This window comes from Amphiura filiformis, chromosome 14 (assembly GCF_039555335.1).
Source record: "Amphiura filiformis chromosome 14, Afil_fr2py, whole genome shotgun sequence".
NCBI classification, from domain to species: Eukaryota; Metazoa; Echinodermata; class Ophiuroidea; order Amphilepidida; family Amphiuridae; genus Amphiura; species Amphiura filiformis.
Window position 1 is genome coordinate 32085647 of NC_092641.1, and position 19788 is coordinate 32105434.

Below are 19788 nucleotides of genomic sequence, written 5' to 3' on the forward strand. Positions count from 1 at the left end.
TATTGATCCTGGGAATAGTTGAGAAGTCACTAGCCTTTAGTTTATTTAATACCACGAAACATCTGCCGAATTTATTTGCATCGTATGCTTCCGATTTATTCATGTTTTAATGAATACCAAGGTCAATACCCGTTGTAACATACACAATCACATTTGCGTATTCTCAATGTTCTATATTCGCACATGTTTTTTATTTGATCCGATTTGAAGTCACTTGGTATTTCATTGTACTATCCCAACCAGTGAATACAGGCTTATTATATTCAGCGAAACGAAACGAAACGAAACGAAACGAAACGAAACGAAACGAAACGAAACGAAACGAAACGAAACGAAATGAAGTTCTCACGGCTATTGGACATTATGCAGATTGTCACAGCTCATCTTGTGATACCAGTTGTTCCTCACGGGTGCAATGAGTCCGCATTGTTGATTAAGAAACACATTTCTCACGGCTATTTCTGAATGAATTATGAATTGATTTTGATTGCAAATTATGCAGATAGTCACAGCGGATATTTTGATACTCATTTCAAAGTTGTCATTCATTCCTAGCAGGTGCAGTGAGTTTGTTTCGTTGATTATCACTTTTGCCAAAAGTGATAATCAACGAAACGAAGTTCTCACGGCTACTACTGAATGAATTATGAATTGATTTTGATTGCAAATTATGCAGATAGTCACAGCGGATGTTTTGATACCCATTTCAAAGTTGTCATTCATTCCTAGCAGGTGCAGTGAGCCCGTTTCGTTGATTATCACTTTTGCCAAAAGTGATAATCAACGAAACGAAGTTCTCAAGGCTTTTTAAGCCAATTATGGAATCTATTTAGAGTGGAAATTATGCAGATTGCCACAGCGCATCTTTTGATACCAATTTCAAGGTTGTCACTCACTCCCATCGGGTGCAATGAGCCCGGAATGTTGATTTAGAAACACAGTTCTCACGGCTATTTATGAATGAATTATGAATTTATTTCGATTGCAAATTATGCAGATAGTCACAGCGGATGTTTTGATACTCATTTCAAAGTTGTCATTCATTCCTAGCAGGTGCAGTGAGTTTGTTTCGTTGATTATCACTTTTGCCAAAAGTGATAATCAACGAAACGAAGTTCTCACGGCTACTTCTGAATGAATTATGAATTGATTTTGATTGCAAATTATGCAGATAGTCACAGCGGATGTTTTGATACTCATTTCAAAGTTGTCATTCATTCCTAGCAGGTGCAGTGAGCCCGTTTCGTTGATTATCACTTTTGCCAAAAGTGATAATCAACGAAACGAAGTTCTCACGGCTACTTCTGAATGAATTATGAATTGATTTTGATTGCAAATTATGCAGATAGTCACAGCGGATGTTTTGATACCCATTTCAAAGTTGTCATTCATTCCTAGCAGGTGCAGTGAGTTTGTTTTCGTTGATTATCACTTTTTGCCAAAAGTGATAATCAACGAAACGAAGTTCTCACGGCTACTTCTGAATGAATTATGAATTGATTTTGATTGCAAATTATGCAGATAGTCACAGCGGATGTTTTGATACTCATTTCAAAGTTGTCATTCATTCCTAGCAGGTGCAGTGAGCCCGTTTCGTTGATTATCACTTTTGCCAAAAGTGATAATCAACGAAACGAAGTTCTCACGGCTACTTCTGAATGAATTATGAATTGATTTTGATTGCAAATTATGCAGATAGTCACAGCGGATGTTTTGATACTCATTTCAAAGTTGTCATTCATTCCTAGCAGGTGCAGTGAGCCCGTTTCGTTGATTATCACTTTTTGCCAAAAGTGATAATCAACGAAACGAAGTTCTCACGGCTACTTCTGAATGAATTATGAATTGATTTTGATGGCAAATTATGCAGATAGTCACAGCGGATGTTTTGATACCCATTTCAAAGTTGTCATTCATTCCTAGCAGGTGCAGTGAGTTTGTTTCGTTGATTATCACTTTTTGCCAAAAGTGATAATCAACGAAACGAAGTTCTCATGGCTTTTTTTAAGCCAATTATGGAATCTATTTAGAGTGGAAATTATGCAGATTGCCACAGCGCATCTTTTGATACCAATTTCAAGGTTGTCACTCACTCCCATCAGGTGCAATGAGCCCGGAATGTTGATTTAGAAACACAGTTCTCACGACTATTTATGAATGAATTATGAATTTATTTCGATTGCAAATTATGCAGATATTCACAGCGGATGTTTTGATACCAATTTCAAAGTTGTCACTCACTCCCATCAGGTGCAATGAGCCCGGATTGTTGATTAAGAAACACAGTTCTCACGGCAATTTAAAAATCAATTATGAATTTATTTTGATTGTAAATTATGCAGATAGTCACAGCGGATGTTTTGATACCAATTTCAAAGTTATCAGTCACTCCTAATGGGTGCAGTGAGCCCATTCCGTTGATTATCACTTTTTGCCAAAAGTGATAATCAACGGAATGAAGTTCTGACAGCAATTTCTGAATGAATTATGAATTTATTTTGATTGCAAATTATGCAGATAGTCACAGCGGATGTTTTGATACCAATTTCAAAGTTGTCACTCACTCCTAGCAGGTGCAGTGAGCCATTCCGTTGATTATCACTTTTTTGCCAAAAGAAGTTTTCACGGCTATTTCTGAAACGTTAAGTCTACTAGACTCTTGGTGATATACATTTTGTTTGTAGTGCAGTGGTCACTTGTTCCAGTCGGGTATTATAGCCGAGTAAAATCTTACGGGTTTATTTTACGTGTATTTCAATGGGGCGTTTATTTGGTGGTGTGTGCCCTTGCTATTTTTAGCTCGTCGTTTGCGTTGAACGTGCATCTGATTGGTGGCTTTGCTAATTGACGACGGGCTTTGTATTGACTTTCGCGGCATTTCTTTTTGCACCCGGATGGTATGTAGCAAGCTAGGGAATAGGCATCTGCTTGCAAGGACGGAGTGCCATTTTTCTGGTGAAAATCTGCATTTCTAAGATGGCCATTGTGTATTCGGTTAGTAACTTGTTCATTTATTTCATTGCATTTAAATAATTTATGCATATGACTAATCATGAGATCTAGAGAGTCAGAGTCTCAGACAGTCATCAGAGTCATGTGGGCCTTGGCTTAGACTTAGTTCCAGTAAATTTTAACCATAGACTCTATTTCGAACCTTCACCGTTGGGTTTAGTAAGGTTTTAAAGTTGGGAGGTTGCTCGGGGGGGGCTGTGTAATCCTGTACTGATTTTAAATTTTTTTTATTTTTTTAAATATTTGAAGTCCTTAGGGGTGGTGCAATAATTATGTAGCCTACCCAGGGGGGGTGAATTATAGGGGGCAAAATTTTTTGGCAGGCCAAAAGGGGGAGCAAGCATTTTTGGCAGGTCGAAAGAGGGGGTCAAGCGATTTTTGGCAGGTCGAAAGGGGGGGGAGCAATTTGTGGCACAGATATTTTGGGCACCGTTTCTATATTATGCCCTAAAAAGGCGTAGGAAGACGTTACGAACATGTTCAAATATGCAAAATTTCCTGTTTCGCTAAGCGCTCGCATTATATGTTAAGACAATTTAAGGTTTTAAATTCGCGTTCCCAAAAATCTTGCATGTGTAAGGGGGGGGCAAAGATTTTTGGCACGTCAAAAGGGGGGGCAAAGGTTTTTGGCACGTCGAAGGGGGGCAAAGATTTTTGGCACAGCCAAAGGGGGGGCAAGCGATTTTTGGCAGACCATTTTGAGAATTCACCCCGGGGTATATACACATAATTATTGCACCACCCCTTACAATGCATGTACTTCGCTAATTTTTGTTTGAAAGATTAAATATATAGGGCCTAAATTAAATAAATATTAAATGTGTACAAAGCTTTAAGCCAAATGGTGTTGACACTTATTACTTCATGTATTTTTTCCTTCTTCACAATTGACAAACTTTTATAGTGTCACAAAATTTCAACCAATAGGGCCCATGGAATAAGCTTGCTACATTCAGAAGTTTTACTGAGCAAATTTTTTAAGATGCATGACATTATTTTTACCAGACTTGACTTTTTAAGGGCATTTTGGGTTGTGCTTTAATCTATATCACAGGGATCTGATGCACTAAGATGTATGTGGCTGACTGGAATCCGGTGTACAGAGGTCCATGCATTTAGAACCTGCAGTGCTTTAGCAATATCTTACTGCCTCAGTGCAATCTGGTATTCTTGAGTCTAGACAGACAGAGTTCAATAGGCTTAGATCTGGGAATTTAGGAACTTGCAAGCAGATTCAATGTAACTGATCTGCTGTGCTGGGATCTTAACACCTGGATCTTGGCTTGTTGTGATCTGGATGACTGGATTCTTGTTTGCTGGAACATGCACAACAGTTGCAGGTAGTTGTTGCCATACAGCTGAGTGGGATCCACATGTGAGGAATTATGTATACTGGGATTTGGATGGCTGCAATCTGAAGCACTGAGATTTGTGGTGTAGAACCTGTTGCACAGTGTGAAATATGAGCCCTTAGGAAGTGAACTGATCGGAACTTGGCATGACAGCTAGGATATCTAGTCCCCTGGAACTAGTTTACTGGGATATCTGTATGACTGGGACCTGTATGGTGGCTTCTTAGTGGATAGAATCTGTGCTAAGTTTGCATCATCATAATTATGTGGTATACTGGAATCAAAAGACCAGAATTTGGCAGACTGGAACCTGGATTCATTGGATCTGGTGACTAGACACCCAGTATGCATATTGTGTGCGGGTCTGGAACACATAGATCTGTGTAACTAGAATCTAGAAAGCTGAACTAAGGGTGTTAGATTCGGTATATTACATCTTGGTGACTGCAATATAGTATGGGTTTGAACATCAAGAGCAAGTCTGTGCATGGACCTAGACTCTGAGATCCTGTTCGCTGGTGCTGGGAAAACTAGAACTTGGTGTGTCATATGCATGTCGGTGTTTGGTTCATACACTGGTAAAATAAATGTAACTTTTGTTAATTTGGGATAGGCTACTTACAAACAATTATACCCCACTTTAAGTTACCATTTCAAAATGTAAATTAAAAAAAAAAAAAAAATACCCACATTTTTCTTGCTATGATTATAATCATTATTATTCATAATTATTCATGGCAAGCAGAAAAGAGAATTGTGGTGATTATTAATTCCTGTTTTGCAAATAGGATAAGCATCCAGACTACTGGAGCAGTCCGAGAAGCATTGCACTCTGAATTCGAATAAGGGCATCTGAATGATTGCAGTTCACATGAGACCCCTTTTGAGCTGCCTGATACAACAATGTTTTGGTTGAGCTACAATGTAGATGTTGGCTCTGATTGTGGCCTACATGTACTGGTACATGTACTTCTACATGATCCAAATCATGAGGCTATGATCAGAGCCAGGTATAGTTATGATAAATTATTTATTATGAACTGGGTGGGAAGTTTCAATCAAGTCTTGTGAAAAAAGAGATTGAATCAAGTTTATTAAGCAAACAATAATGGTGTAGGAATATGGCATTATAATCAACACCGGTAATTTTTAGCCTGTGTTTACACTTAACAAATGTTTTGTGACAAATTGTCTCTTTCAGGAGTGAATCACCTTGGTGTGTATGGAAAGAGCTATACATATTTTTCTTTCATGATACGGTAAGCAGTGAAACATGATGTAAGGTGAAGGTGGTTCCATATAGCCTGGTGGCCGTAGGTTGAGTCCAGGGGCATGGCGTACGAGGGTAATATACCCACCTCTCTCCCCTTACCGCCTAAACCTTCCCTAGCTCTAAAGAAAGCTAGGTACCCAATTACTGATGGGCGAACAGCAAGAGTTTCCAGTCTGTGGCTGGAATCAGATTTCGATCCACCGGGTGGCACCGCACCGACCTTCCGCACCATAAGCGAGCACCCAAACTACTGCGCCACAGCGCCTCTCAAGAAACATAATTACATATAATGTTGAATCACTGTCAAACATTAATTTTGTTTCATTTCTAGAATTGTTCCTAAAAGATGAAATAACTTAATTTTTAAAGTTCTATTACCATGTCCTTATCTGTGGCAATGTGTCTTTCACAATTAATTTCCTCTTAAAAATTGAGGCATTTTGCTGAAAGCAACAAAATACCAAGCTGTAACTTGCTAGAGAAGTTGTTTAAGGATGTATCTGTAACATATCCTAAGTAGGGGGTGGTGTCAAATATCAACATTAAGTTGTTGTTGTTGGGTTTGTTTGGTTTTTTTGGGGGGGTCAATATTGGTCAAAATTGTAAAAGTTTGGTCAAAATGGATGTAAGGGTCTAGGAACAGGGTCATGTTGCCCAAAGAAAAAAGAAAGAAACCATTCATATGCAAGACCCAGCCATTGAAACGACTCCGTAAAAACAAAATACATGTAACATTAAAATTTGAAGTCAAATTGTTGGAAATGATTTGGAGATATGGAGAATATATGTACTAATAAGGTGGACTTTTTTTTTCTCCACAGAGTCATGGAATTCAAAGTGCCAAGTGGCAAGAGCTGACGGTCGATAACATCATTGACAGGGGCCAGTTTGGGGAGGTCTCAAAAGTAAAATATCAAGGAAGGACCATTAGCCAAAGCGAAGATGACAGAGGCTTATTCATGAAAGAGATTAACATTATAGCTGTATGCCCAGAGAAGTGTGCTGTTTTAATGGAATACATGGAATTCCATTGCTTCAATCCCGATGAGTCTGTGTCTTCCTTTTTAGTTCCTTATCTGACTTTTTACATTGCATTGATAATGGATATCGCTGATGAGTTTGAATTAAGTCGGCATATTTGTTTGGAAATGGCCTATGGCTTGAAGTATTTGCCATGACACAGGATGAGAGCTGAAACTAAGGTTTTACGAGCTCTACGATTTAAACACCCATCATTCCTGTATAAAAAATTTAATCTAGAGCCTGCTTTTTTGATCACTTTCGCAATGTTTTCATCCATACCCATTAGCGACTTATCTAAAGTGACACCCAAATATTAGCACTTTTTGTAGATTATAAAGATTTACTACCACAGGTAACCGTGAAAGATTTTACCTTCCTATGTTTTCTCTTTGTACCAAATAACATACATTCTGTTTTCCTCAAGTGCAAAGAAAGCTTATTTTCCTAAACCAATGACTGCATGACTCAAGTTCTTAAGTTTCTCAGCAATACAATCAGGATCCTTGCCCAAGACCAACAGGGCACTATCATCGGCATAGAGTTTGCAGTCAACATTGCTGGCCATGACATTCACATAGCAAAGAAACAGGAGCGGACCAAGGATACTGCCTTGGGAAACGCCGCAAGACTCGCCAAGTGGATCTGAGTCAACTTGATAAACATTGACAATTTGAGCCCTGCCATTAAAGCCTTAATGTACGATTTCCGTTCAATTTTAATTTTGTTATTCTTTATTCAAAATGTTGAAATAATATTAGTAATAACTGATGGGAAGGGTTGATGTCCATTTTAAGTTGAAATAACAAGGTATAAAGTGAAAGAAACCCCACTGGTTATTTTGGCCATTTAACATGCAGTTCATGGGAGGACATATTATCATAATTTTTTCAATTATGATAATATGTCGAAATTTGCTTTTTTGGCACATTTGGCCGATTCCATTTAGGTGCAAGTTGGAACATGTGTAAACATTACAAATATGCAAAAAAATCAGGTTTGAAAAAAATTAACCAATTTCATATTATAAGATCGTACATTATGGCCTTAGGATAGGACTCAAACCAATCCAATAAGGCAATACCCATAGTTTCCTGCAGAGTGTATCAACCTGCAGTCATCTGGCTCCGGATCTAGTCAGTCAGGTGAATTAAGAACCTGTGTAAATGAGTGATAATTTCAGCCTCCAAATATAGCATAATTAAGGTATAGAAGAGATTTCACCAAGGGCCAGAAGATGAAGATGCACATATAATAAGATAAGACTTTACCCATTCGTCAGCCTAGTCTTCCACTTACTTTGGGCTGTTCCTCACATATATCACAACTTATCAGTGGACTTGGAGCTATATCAGGTTATTACAAAATCTTCTACTCATGTATTTATTAATGTTTTGCTGGAATGGCAGGTCAGGTGCATCAGTTTTGATCCTATGTGATTTCATGCTCATTATACATTATATGATTGATAACACACACAAACAATTGTAAAATACCAGTATACACAAAACAAGGGAGTGTATAAAAGGCAGGAAAGTTACAATTTTTCTTGTACCAACATTTTTTGGCAAATTTTTGTGGACAGCATCCCACCCGCACAAAATTTGGTATGTTGGTTGTGATGGACACATGTACTGTATTTGAAATTTGAAAAGGGGGCTAAAATTTAGACCATGGTTGTATAATATCCCTGGAATATTGTTGAAATGGATAAAATCTGTAACTACATCAGGGTCTAGATTTTGTCATAACTTGTGAGGATCACATTTGATTCTCGCAAGATAATTTCACAAGAATCAATTGATTCTCAACTTTTAATACAGAAAGCATATTAGAGTTAACATTTTGCGAGAATTAAATTTGATTCTCATATTTTGAAATACTACGAGAATCACTGGGAGAATTGACTCCGTGATTCTTGTCGAAATCTAGACCCAGTTTGGGATTAAATTTGAGTCTGTATAGTTGTATAAAATCTTCAAATGTCCCTGGAATATTGTTAAAATATAGAATTTGCAACTATGGGGCTAAAATTTTAGTCCATAGTTGTTCTGTATTTAATCCATGGAATATTGTTTGAAATGAATATAATTTCATGATTTCAATTGTGTAAACCTCTGCTGGTAGCTTTATCAATTTAAAATTTGTAAATTTTAGTCCAAAGGTTACCTTTTATTAGGAATAAAATATGGTGTTAATAAAGGTTTCTTGGATCTAAGATTTTAACATAATGTATAAACACTTTCAAGCTACTTTTGTATAAGAAGTTTCAAAGGGGCTAAAATTTTAAACCAGGTATGTCTTTTATTTGAGTACATACGGTTCTACAAACATTTGATTTAACAGAAATGTACAACTGTTCAACTGTTCACATCTCGTATGTTCTTGTTAATAAAAGTTTCTGGCAAGTTATTTACTATACATGGTCGCAGAGAGTCATTTCTTGATGTTTGTAAGTTGTAATTAAAAATAACACAATAGATTGGTGTTGGCTCTCAAACTCGGGGGGGCACTTCAATTTGAAATGGATATAGGTGTAGGGCTGAGATTCGGTGAGAGCCAAATGTAAAAAATATGGGGTCATTGGGTGAGAGCATGATTTTTGGCATTCGGTGAGAGCAAAATGTGAAAATGGGGTCATTGGGTGAGAACATGACTTTTTTAATGGAATCTTTGGGTGAGAACCGAAACAGCGCCACAGAAACCTCGAAAATCGAATTTCTAGTTCTGAATGGCTTCAAATTTCTTTGTTTTTTTTTTTAAATAAGTAACAAAATTAGTGATAAATGAAAGTTGCTGTTCAAATTGAACTTGTAAGGGTGTTTGGGTGACAGATTAAATGAAAAAATAGGGGGTCTTCGGGTGACAGAGCATGTGTTCATAAAAAAAAATTTGGGGTCTTTGGGTGACAGCGATGCTGAAAAATGGGGTCTTAACAGCCCTACATACGCGTCACCTCCAAAGGTGGAGTGCCCCCGGGCTCTCAAAACAAGACGAACCAAAATGTGAACATTGTGAAAGTGACTGCAAACTGTCAACATGTGCACTATTACTCGGGGAGCTAGAGGCACGTCCTGTGCACCCCAAGACTAAACCAAGCCAACTTTTTAGGTTCCTGAGATGACCCCAAAACATAATCAGGATGTTCCCAACAATATAAACTGGCACCAAGTGGGTTTTTCCAAGATGGCGTCCAAAATGGCCCCCAAATGCAGGTAATGTAAATGACCATATATGAATACTGTTTCTGAATCAAACAAACCTTTTGAGCTTAATTAAAGAGCCCAGCATCAACTCAAGTTGATATCAAGGATAAAACGTCCCAAAAGTCAGTGCATTTTCAAAATGGCGCCCAAAATGGCCGCCAAATGCAGGTAATCACTATAAATGACCATAATATGAATACTATTTCTGAATCAAACTAACCATTTTAGCTTAATTAAAGAGCCAAGCATAAACTCAAGTTGATATAAAGAAACAGAATTCCCAACAGTCAGTATATTTTCAAAATGGCGCCCAAAATGGCCGCCAAATACTGAAAAAAGACTAAGTTATACTAAAACGGAATTTTTCTGGACCAAACTATAACTTTTGGCTTGATTTAGGGCCTAATATACTTCTAAGATAAGATAAAGGAAAAGGCATCCCAGCCATCAGTGTCTTTCTGTGATAGCACCTAAAATAGCCGCCGAAATTGGCACCAATACTAAAAGTGACTAAAAATTCTCAAATATTAATGCTTATTCAGTCAAATATAAAGTCAAACTTAAGACATCTTTGACCCTGAATGAAAAAAAAAAAAAAAACCAATTAAAATATATAGCAAGTTTACAACACTAATGATATAAATAAATAATTGGAAGTTTCCTATAGCAATCACAATAAATTCATAATTCATTTTTAAATTGCCGGAACTGTGTTTCTTAATCAACAATCTAGGCTCATTGCACCTGATGGGAGTGTGTGAAAACTTTGAAATTGGTATCAAAACATCCGCTGTGACTATCTGCATAATTTGCAATCAAAATAAATTCATAATTCATTCAGAAATTGCCGTGAGAACTTCATTCCGTTGATTATCACTTTTGGCAAAAAGTGATAATCAACGGAATCGGCTCACTGCACCCGTTAGGAGTGACTGATAACTTTGAAATTGGTATCAAAACATCCGCTGTGACTGTCTGCATAATTTGCAATCAAAATCAATTCATAATTCATTCAGAAGTAGCCGTGAGAACTTCGTTTCGTTGATTATCACTTTTGGCAAAAGTGATAATCAACGAAACGGGCTCACTGCACCTGCTAGGAATGAATGACAACTTTGAAATGAGTATCAAAACATCCGCTGTGACTATCTGCATAATTTGCAATCAAAATCAATTCATAATTCATTCAGAAGTAGCCGTGAGAACTTCGTTTCGTTGATTATCACTTTTGGCAAAAAGTGATAATCAACGAAACGGGCTCACTGCACCTGCTAGGAATGAATGACAACTTTGAAATGAGTATCAAAACATCCGCTGTGACTATCTGCATAATTTGCAATCAAAATCAATTCATAATTCATTCAGAAGTAGCCGTGAGAACTTCGTTTCGTTGATTATCACTTTTGGCAAAAAGTGATAATCAACGAAACGGGCTCACTGCACCTGCTAGGAATGAATGGCAACTTTGAAATGAGTATCAAAACATCCGCTGTGACTATCTGCATAATTTGCAATCGAAATAAATTCATAATTCATTCATAAATAGCCGTGAGAACTGTGTTTCTAAATCAACATTCCGGGCTCATTGCACCTGATGGGAGTGAGTGACAACCTTGATATTGGTATCAAAAGATGCGCTGTGGCAATCTGCATAATTTCCACTCTAAATAGATTCCATAATTGGCTTAAAAAAAGCCACGAGAATTCGTTTCGTTGATTATCACTTTTGGCAAAAGTGATAATCAACGAAACAACTCACTGCACCTGCTAGGAATGAATGACAACTTTGAAATGGGTATCAAAACATCCGCTGTGACTATCTGCATAATTTGCAATCAAAATCAATTCATAATTCATTCAGAAGTAGCCGTGAGAATTGTTTCGTTGATTATCACTTTTGGCAAAAAGTGATAATCAACGAAACGGGCTCACTGCAAATGCTAGGAATGAATGACAACTTTGAAATGAGTATCAAAACATCCGCTGTGACTATCTGCATAATTTGCAATCAAAATCAATTCATAATTCATTCAGAAGTAGCCGTGAGAACTTCGTTTCGTTGATTATCACTTTTGGCAAAAAGTGATAATCAACGAAACGGGCTCACTGCACCTGCTAGGAATGAATGACAACTTTGAAATGAGTATCAAAACATCCGCTGTGACTATCTGCATAATTTGCAATCGAAATAAATTCATAATTCATTCATAAATAGCCGTGAGAACTGTGTTTCTAAATCAACATTCCGGGCTCATTGCACCTGATGGGAGTGAGTGACAACCTTGAAATTGGTATCAAAAGATGCGCTGTGGCAATCTGCATAATTTCCACTCTAAATAGATTCCATAATTGGCTTAAAAAATATGAGAACTTCGTTTCGTTGATTATCACTTTTGGCAAAAAGTGATAATCAACGAAACAAACTCACTGCACCTGCTAGGAATGAATGACAACTTTGAAATGGGTATCAAAACATCCGCTGTGACTATCTGCATAATTTGCAATCAAAATCAATTCATAATTCATTCAGAAGTAGCCGTGAGAACTTCGTTTCGTTGATTATCACTTTTGGCAAAAAGTGATAATCAACGAAACGGTTTCACTGCACCTGCTAGGAATGAATGACAACTTTGAAATGAGTATCAAAACATCCGCTGTGACTATCTGCATAATTTGCAATCAAAATCAATTCATAATTCATTCAGAAATAGCCGTGAGAAATGTGTTTCTTAATCAACAATGCGGACTCATTGCACCCGTGAGGAACAACTGGTATCACAAGATGAGCTGTGACAATCTGCATAATGTCCAATAGCCGTGAGAACTTCATTTCGTTTCGTTTCGTTTCGTTTCGTTTCGTTTCGTTTCGTTTCGTTTCGTTTCGTTTCGTTTCGCTGAATATAATAAGCCTGAATACATACAATCGCATGCGCACATTATTCCAATTCCTATGTAAGTCAAATGAATACTGCCATTCAAGGTGAAGACCGTTATGTAAGCGCTCAATATATGCTTAGAACATGGGCGGAGAAACAGGTGGATTGAGAGGAGGACATGACCCCAGCATTTTTACACAATAATAGTTTTTAAGTGCCCTCCAAAATGGCTTCAAGTTAGCTGTCATTTTGTAAATGACGTGATGGCCTCTTCGGGCTATTATATTGAAAACACAATATTATGTCCCACACGTTCAACTTTGCATTGGCGCCATTGGCTTAGAGTAAAGTTCCATGTCTTAAAGTAAAAGAAAGATTTGACGTAAAAAGGATGCACGTGCATCCAAAAATGTAATCCATTCCAGATGCTTTACAAAAAAAAAAAAACCCTACAAACTCAGTTATTTGCCTGCCGATCATTTAATAGAGCCTATGTTAAAAATCGTCGAAACTGAATTTTATGATTTAGCAATTAAACTTTTAAAACAGTCACATGAACCGTTATCTATCGAGATCGTTTTATGACCAGGCTACACTTACGATCAAAGTCATTATCGAACTAATGAACTCGTACTAATTGCTCTGATTACCAATGATTTTAAAGTACCTCGTCAAAACCACTCTCTTGGAAACACGAAACTGTAACAAAATGAACATGCCAAGGCACCGACTCGTCAAATGAATATGGTCCTGTGTCACAACCTGGGGTACATTTGTGTTACATAATAAAAAAAGAAATGTTTCAAACATTTTACCTACACGTCTCATTTGAAGTGGTACATCCTCCTGAGCATTTTGACACCTTTTTTTTAATGGAAATCGGTAAGTAGGTGGGATTTAACCCCACCTCTTTTTTCCACATTTACAATCATTCTGAGCAAGTATTAGTCTTTTAAATGACCTTCTGTATTCATTTACTTGGTTTAGATGTCTGGGTTTTAGATCAAATTTACGATACGAATCCCTCCTCCTAAGTCTTCTCCTCCTAATCCTCAACCACCCTTGGCACATTTCATGCCAAACGTCATAAGAAAATAATTAAAATTTATTTTCAAACAGGATAAAAACACGAGTAATATAGAATAAATTAGCGTCAATTTAAGACCTAATTGAATCTTCTAAGTGAAGGAATACTCAAGCGACACTGTTTTGAAGTCCAAGCTGCACATCAAAATGTAACAAAACCACCTTTTTGGGTACCCCAGTATATGACCCAGGATCATATAATAAAACCTCAAAGTGATAAATCATCATTCTAATAATGATTTCAAATACAAAATGTGTCGGGTGAAATGTGAATCGAGAATGACCTATAAACATGATTAATGTGTGTCATTATTCTCACTCCAAGCTCAATTTTAACTATACCTGGAATAAAGATTAAAATAGGTTGTAATACAGGGTGTCCCTGAAAGAACTGTATCGTCGGGAACTTTGGTACTTTAGCGCCTAAAGCAAACGTAACTAAATAACTGATGATATTGAGGAACATATCCGCTATCACATACTTTTTGAATTTCGACAATTGACCGCTCCGTTTTTGAAATAAAAGAATTTTACGAAACTCCCTAATTTTCAAGCCTATCCACGGAGTCAATATCTAATTTATCAATAACAACTTACGTATCATGCACTGATGATGGGCTGTGAATAGGTCATCTCAATAGTTCGTCTCAAAGCCCTCCACAAGTTAAAAACATAATACGGAATACATACATACATACATAAACAACATTTAATAGGGCGCCTTTCCAACTTGATCAAAGCGCCGTAAAAACAAAGCAATAACAAAAAACAGAGTCTATACGATAGATAATAATGAGACTTCAAAACCTTCTTGACACTAGGCAGCAGGGCTGTCAACTTTTTGGAATTGCTTGGCGTGAGACAGATGCGTACCGGGATTTGCCGACTCCAATGTTCATTTTGAACAATGATTATTTGAGCCACGGCGCTTGAGAATTTGAAAAGCGGGTTTGGGGGGGTGGGGGTTGGTAGAAACAACAAATTATTCATGACGATGCGTGAGATTTTACTCATTTTCCAGCTTTTTGCGTGAGATTTACTACTAGGCGTGAGATTATACTATCTTGGCGTGAGACCGTGAGAAAGTGACCCAATGCGTGAGACTCACGGCCAATGCGTGAGAGTTGACAGCCCTGCTAGGCAGTGTGCATGCCTCCCTGATGGTTCTTGGGAGGCTGTTCCAGAGTGTGGGTGCCGAAACATAAAACGATTTATCTCCAATGCGATTTTTCCCGACATGAGCGGTGAGAAGAGTAGTATCAGAAGATGAACGTGTCATGGGTCCTGTAGCAGGTTTGAGTTTATGAATGCGGTTTTAATTAATATTTTTTTAAACTTTAATTTTGGATATTTGTGGCAAGAATAGACCACCTTTTCATCTCTCAAGGAGGTTGCACTGTGGTCAAGATGAAGAATTTTGTTTATTAAGATTTACGCTTTGGACTATGTTGACGTCTGACGATGTTTGACGTGAGTGGTGGATCGGGGGGAAAATAAAACAGCGGAAAAAAACTGAAATTTACTCAACCCAGCAGAAATAACGCGAAAAAAACAGGCAATTTTACTAATGCGCGTGGGGGCTTTGAGACGAATTATTAAATAAAGATGGCCTTATCACTCTGACTATATTATATAGATCCTCGATTGATATTTGAATCCGTGGAAAGGCTTGAAAATGAGGGAGTTTCGTAAAATTCTTATATTTCAAGAACGGCATGGTCAATTATTGTCAAAATTAAAAAAGTATGTAATAGCTGATTTATTCCACTACTACACCAAGTATTTAGTTATGTTTAGTTGTGGCGTTAAAATACCCAGATTATTAAGTTTCCGACGACACAGTTCTTTCAGGGACACCCTGTATCTCGATGTGAAGCATGTTCTACTTTATTAATTTACTCATTCAACAACAAGATGCTCCAACGTGTTAAGATCTAGTCGGCCTACATATTATGATGGAGTGTATAACATATTGAAAAAGTTAAAGCGTAAGCTATAGAGAAGTCAATTTAATTTGTGTTTTCCATATTGCAGAGTGTAAAGCTCTCCTGTAAATCTAATACCTCGTAAAAAATTTGATATGAAATAACGGATACGCCGGTAAATAAGATTAATTAAAAACACCACGTGAAATAGAATTTGCTTATAGACGAGTCAATGTACGTTGACCCTGACAACGATCATCAATAGGTGGAAAAAATATAGCGGAAAATGCTAATCGGCATAAAACTTGGGGGCGGGAGGGGGGTGCAAACAACCCCCCGAACGGCTGAAAATAAATAAATAGTGTCACATATGACACAGCCCTTGTTAATTCAAAAACGATTTTTGTTAATTAAGAATATAAAATTAAGAACAATAACCTAGCATGAAGAGGAAACCATAACTACATATCTTTTGTCATTTTTTGACTGTTTGTAAATAAGCTTCTGAGCTAACGCATCATAGCGAAATATTTTTAAAGCAGCAAATTTAAAATAACATTTATTTTGGTGAATGTAAATACAACATTGATTCTGGGAATAGTTGGGAATAGTTCTGGGAATAGAAATGTCAATAGCTTTTAGCTTATGCAATACAATGAAATATCTGCTAAATGTATGTGCATCGCATGCTTCAGATTTATTCATGTTTGAATGAATACCAAGGTCAATACCCCCAGCATTCCACAATCACATTTGTGTTTTCTCAATGTTCTCTATGTACACATATTGTTATTTGCATCGATTTTATGGCGCATGATATTTGTATTATCACAACCATTGAACACAGACACTCGTATGTACATATTATCATTCCAATTCTTATGTTGACTTTCAAGGTGAAGCGGGGACATGTTACCCCCTCGGATTTTGACGGGAACACAATATCACGCCTCCCCACAAACACACGTTGGCCGACGGAAATATAGAACACGAATTGCTTTAAGTTAGCCTTCATTTTTGAAATAAAAATATAAACTTTCTTCAACAAGAATTTTACATAATAGTGTCCACCAAAGTAATCATGGTAATGGCTTAAAGTTGGCTCTCTTTATGTACATTTTCAGACTTCTGAGGGGAACACACCACCTCTCAGACACCCCGTTTAAGTGTACAAAGTGTCCATGAAATGGCTTCAAGTTGGCTGTCCTTTTATTAAATTGTCCACCTTCCATCAGTTTTACCATGTTTATACAATAGTGTCACCAATTTGGCGCACATGCTGTAAAATTTTCCAACTTCTCAGAGGACACATTCGCCTCATACAACCCCATTTTACATCTCCCTGCGTTGCCCAAGCATCACGCGAAGACCTCTTCGTGGCCATATTGACAACAAATTATTATGTCCCCCTACGGATTGACGCCCTTTGATTAGATTGATTTGATCATGCATTACAGTAAAGATACGATTTGACGTTTAAACCATTCTAGCTGTTTTACAATCCTAGCTCTAAAAATTTACAAACTCAGTAATTTGCCTGCTGATCATTCAAAATATGTTAAAAATCAACGAAATGACATTTTTGCTTGACAAAACCAAGTGAATTTTTACTCACTACAATATTTCGTCCTTCACATCGGAGGACATCAAACTATGTTGGCAAAACGTCGCGCATAATGAACATGGCAAAGCACCGACTCATCAAATAACTATAAACTCAACGTGGCAAACCATCATTCCAATAATGACTACAAGTATAAAATGTGCCAGGTGAAATGTGAATCGAGAATGACCTATAAATATGATTTGAGTACATGATGTATGTCATTTCATTGCATGCTCGCTTTTTAATTACCTGAAATAAAGATTAAAATATATTTTAATATCTAGATGTGAAGCATGCTTTTCTTAATCATTCAACAATAAGACTCTCAGTGTTAGGTGTCGGTCTATACACGACGGAGTGTAACTAAAACACGATGAAAGAACTAAAGCTTTTATAGTTTAAAAACTATAGTTTAGTCAATTTAATTTGTGTTGTCCTTATTGCGCAGTGTAACTTCTCTGTCTAAGTTGTAATGCCTCGGGTAAAAAAAAACTGTTACCAAAACGGATATGCCCGTAAAAAAGTTAATATTTCAGTATTCATATAACGTTTCAAAAATGATAAATTCCACCTGATTCAAAAATAACGATCTTTGCATTTGTAGTCATTGCAGACAATTTATCACAGCAAAATCGCAGACACAATTTGGTTTGAGCTGATATTGATGAATACTGCGCGTCTGCTAACATTTTGGATTGCAGTCTGAGACAAGGACACATCTATACGTGATGCTTATAACCTATAGCTATTATTAACTATTTCTGTAGATGATATATCGCTCAAGCATAATATAAACTGTAATCATTTTGACAGTTTCACCTAGAAAATCACGAATTATTATATGGAAAATAATTGGAACATTGACAATCTGCATCAATTACAAGGTTAGATATTTTCGTTCAGATTCATTTCTTTAATAAATCTTTTCAAAATTAGAGTAAGGTTTTTAAATGCATAATAAACTAATAATCTACTCTCCATGCTAGAGTACTTTAATTGTTCATCTCACCAAAGGCAACGTTGTCAATAAGACCCCACAAGATTGACAGATGTGAATGGAAAAGGCTCAATTACAGGGATCAATGTTTAGTTGAAATAGAAATACATGTATACATCCGACGTGTTTTTTGCTTCTATCCATACTCTTGATACAACTAACGCTTTGATTGTTTTGAACATTTGAAAAAAAAATGTAAATAAATAAATAAATGAATAAATAAATAAATAAATGAATGAATAAATAAATATAAAAAATAATAAATAAATAAATAAATAAATAAATAAATAAATAAATAAATAAATAAATAAATAAATAAATAAATAAATAATAAATAACTTAATGAACAAAAAATAGATAAAAAATGACGGGTTTATTAGTAATAATACTTTTATCATACCGTCACCGTACAGTCTCTCAAAGAGAGAACATGTTTCCATTACCATGGTCCACACGCTGACTATTTCACCAGTCAATTAGACCAATCATATATACTGTGATTGATGAAGCTACTCATATATCACTAATTGAGTTCAAACTCAATTAAAGGAGGGAGGAAATGATTTCTGCTCGATCTGATAGTTAATCATCCTTTTATCATACTGCCATACTAAAAGGAAACTCATTTGATTGTAATTTGTGCCGAGTCTTATAAATTAGTTACGCTATGTTTAGTGCGATTATCAAGGGCGGGTTGACTATAGAAATAAAAGAGTATAAAGCCGAAATATATACCTTATATATCGTTATGAATTCGGCAGAATGACGTATCGAGAATTTTGAGCAAATTGAGTTTTTGTATGCTTATGACTGTGTTTCAGGTTATATTTTATTTCCACCAAAAATTAATGGTAAATTTTACTCCCTGACGTAGTTATTGAAATTTTGATTAGGACGAATCGCGCAATAAATGATTTCGGAAGAAAGACGAACCGTATACTTAGCTGTACACATCATGTTGATCTATAATATTGTATAGCGGGAAACCCCGAACATTCTATATTACATGTCCTATACTAATATATTTGATACTTACGTATAGCTGTAGGTATCTTCTATCCAGTGATACCAAAATAAGTACAAACACTCCCCACATGATATTGCTATACCAAGATATGATATTGCTGTGGTTTAATAATGAGTGCCAGTGAAATTGAAAAATCCCGGAAAATCATACGCAAAATATAGGCCAATATTGTTATTTTAGCTTTGAAATCCTCGAGTTTTTGCTAAATATTACAGGGATGACTATTCGGCGCTCGCCCCCCACCCCCCTTGGATCGCGAGGTCTTTGACAAAGACTACAATCCCGGCCATAAGTCGTTCGAACACTTGTGTTAAAGTTTGATTGTTTTGACCGGTATTTTAGTTATACTTAACATACTGAAATTTAGCTTTCTTTGGTGTAAGTTTGAACCCGTTCCTACTACTCCAA

The 19788-nt window shown here is 36.5% G+C and overlaps 1 long non-coding RNA gene across 1 annotated transcript; it reads left to right on the forward strand.

Moving 5' to 3' along the window:
* The first annotated feature begins 2624 nt into the window (after positions 1-2624).
* Positions 2625-8653, forward strand: LOC140169971 (uncharacterized). Its single transcript, XR_011861447.1, has 3 exons — positions 2625-2994; positions 5566-5623; positions 6459-8653. It is a non-coding gene; the product is annotated as an uncharacterized lncRNA (long non-coding RNA).
* The last annotated feature ends 11135 nt before the right edge of the window (positions 8654-19788 follow it).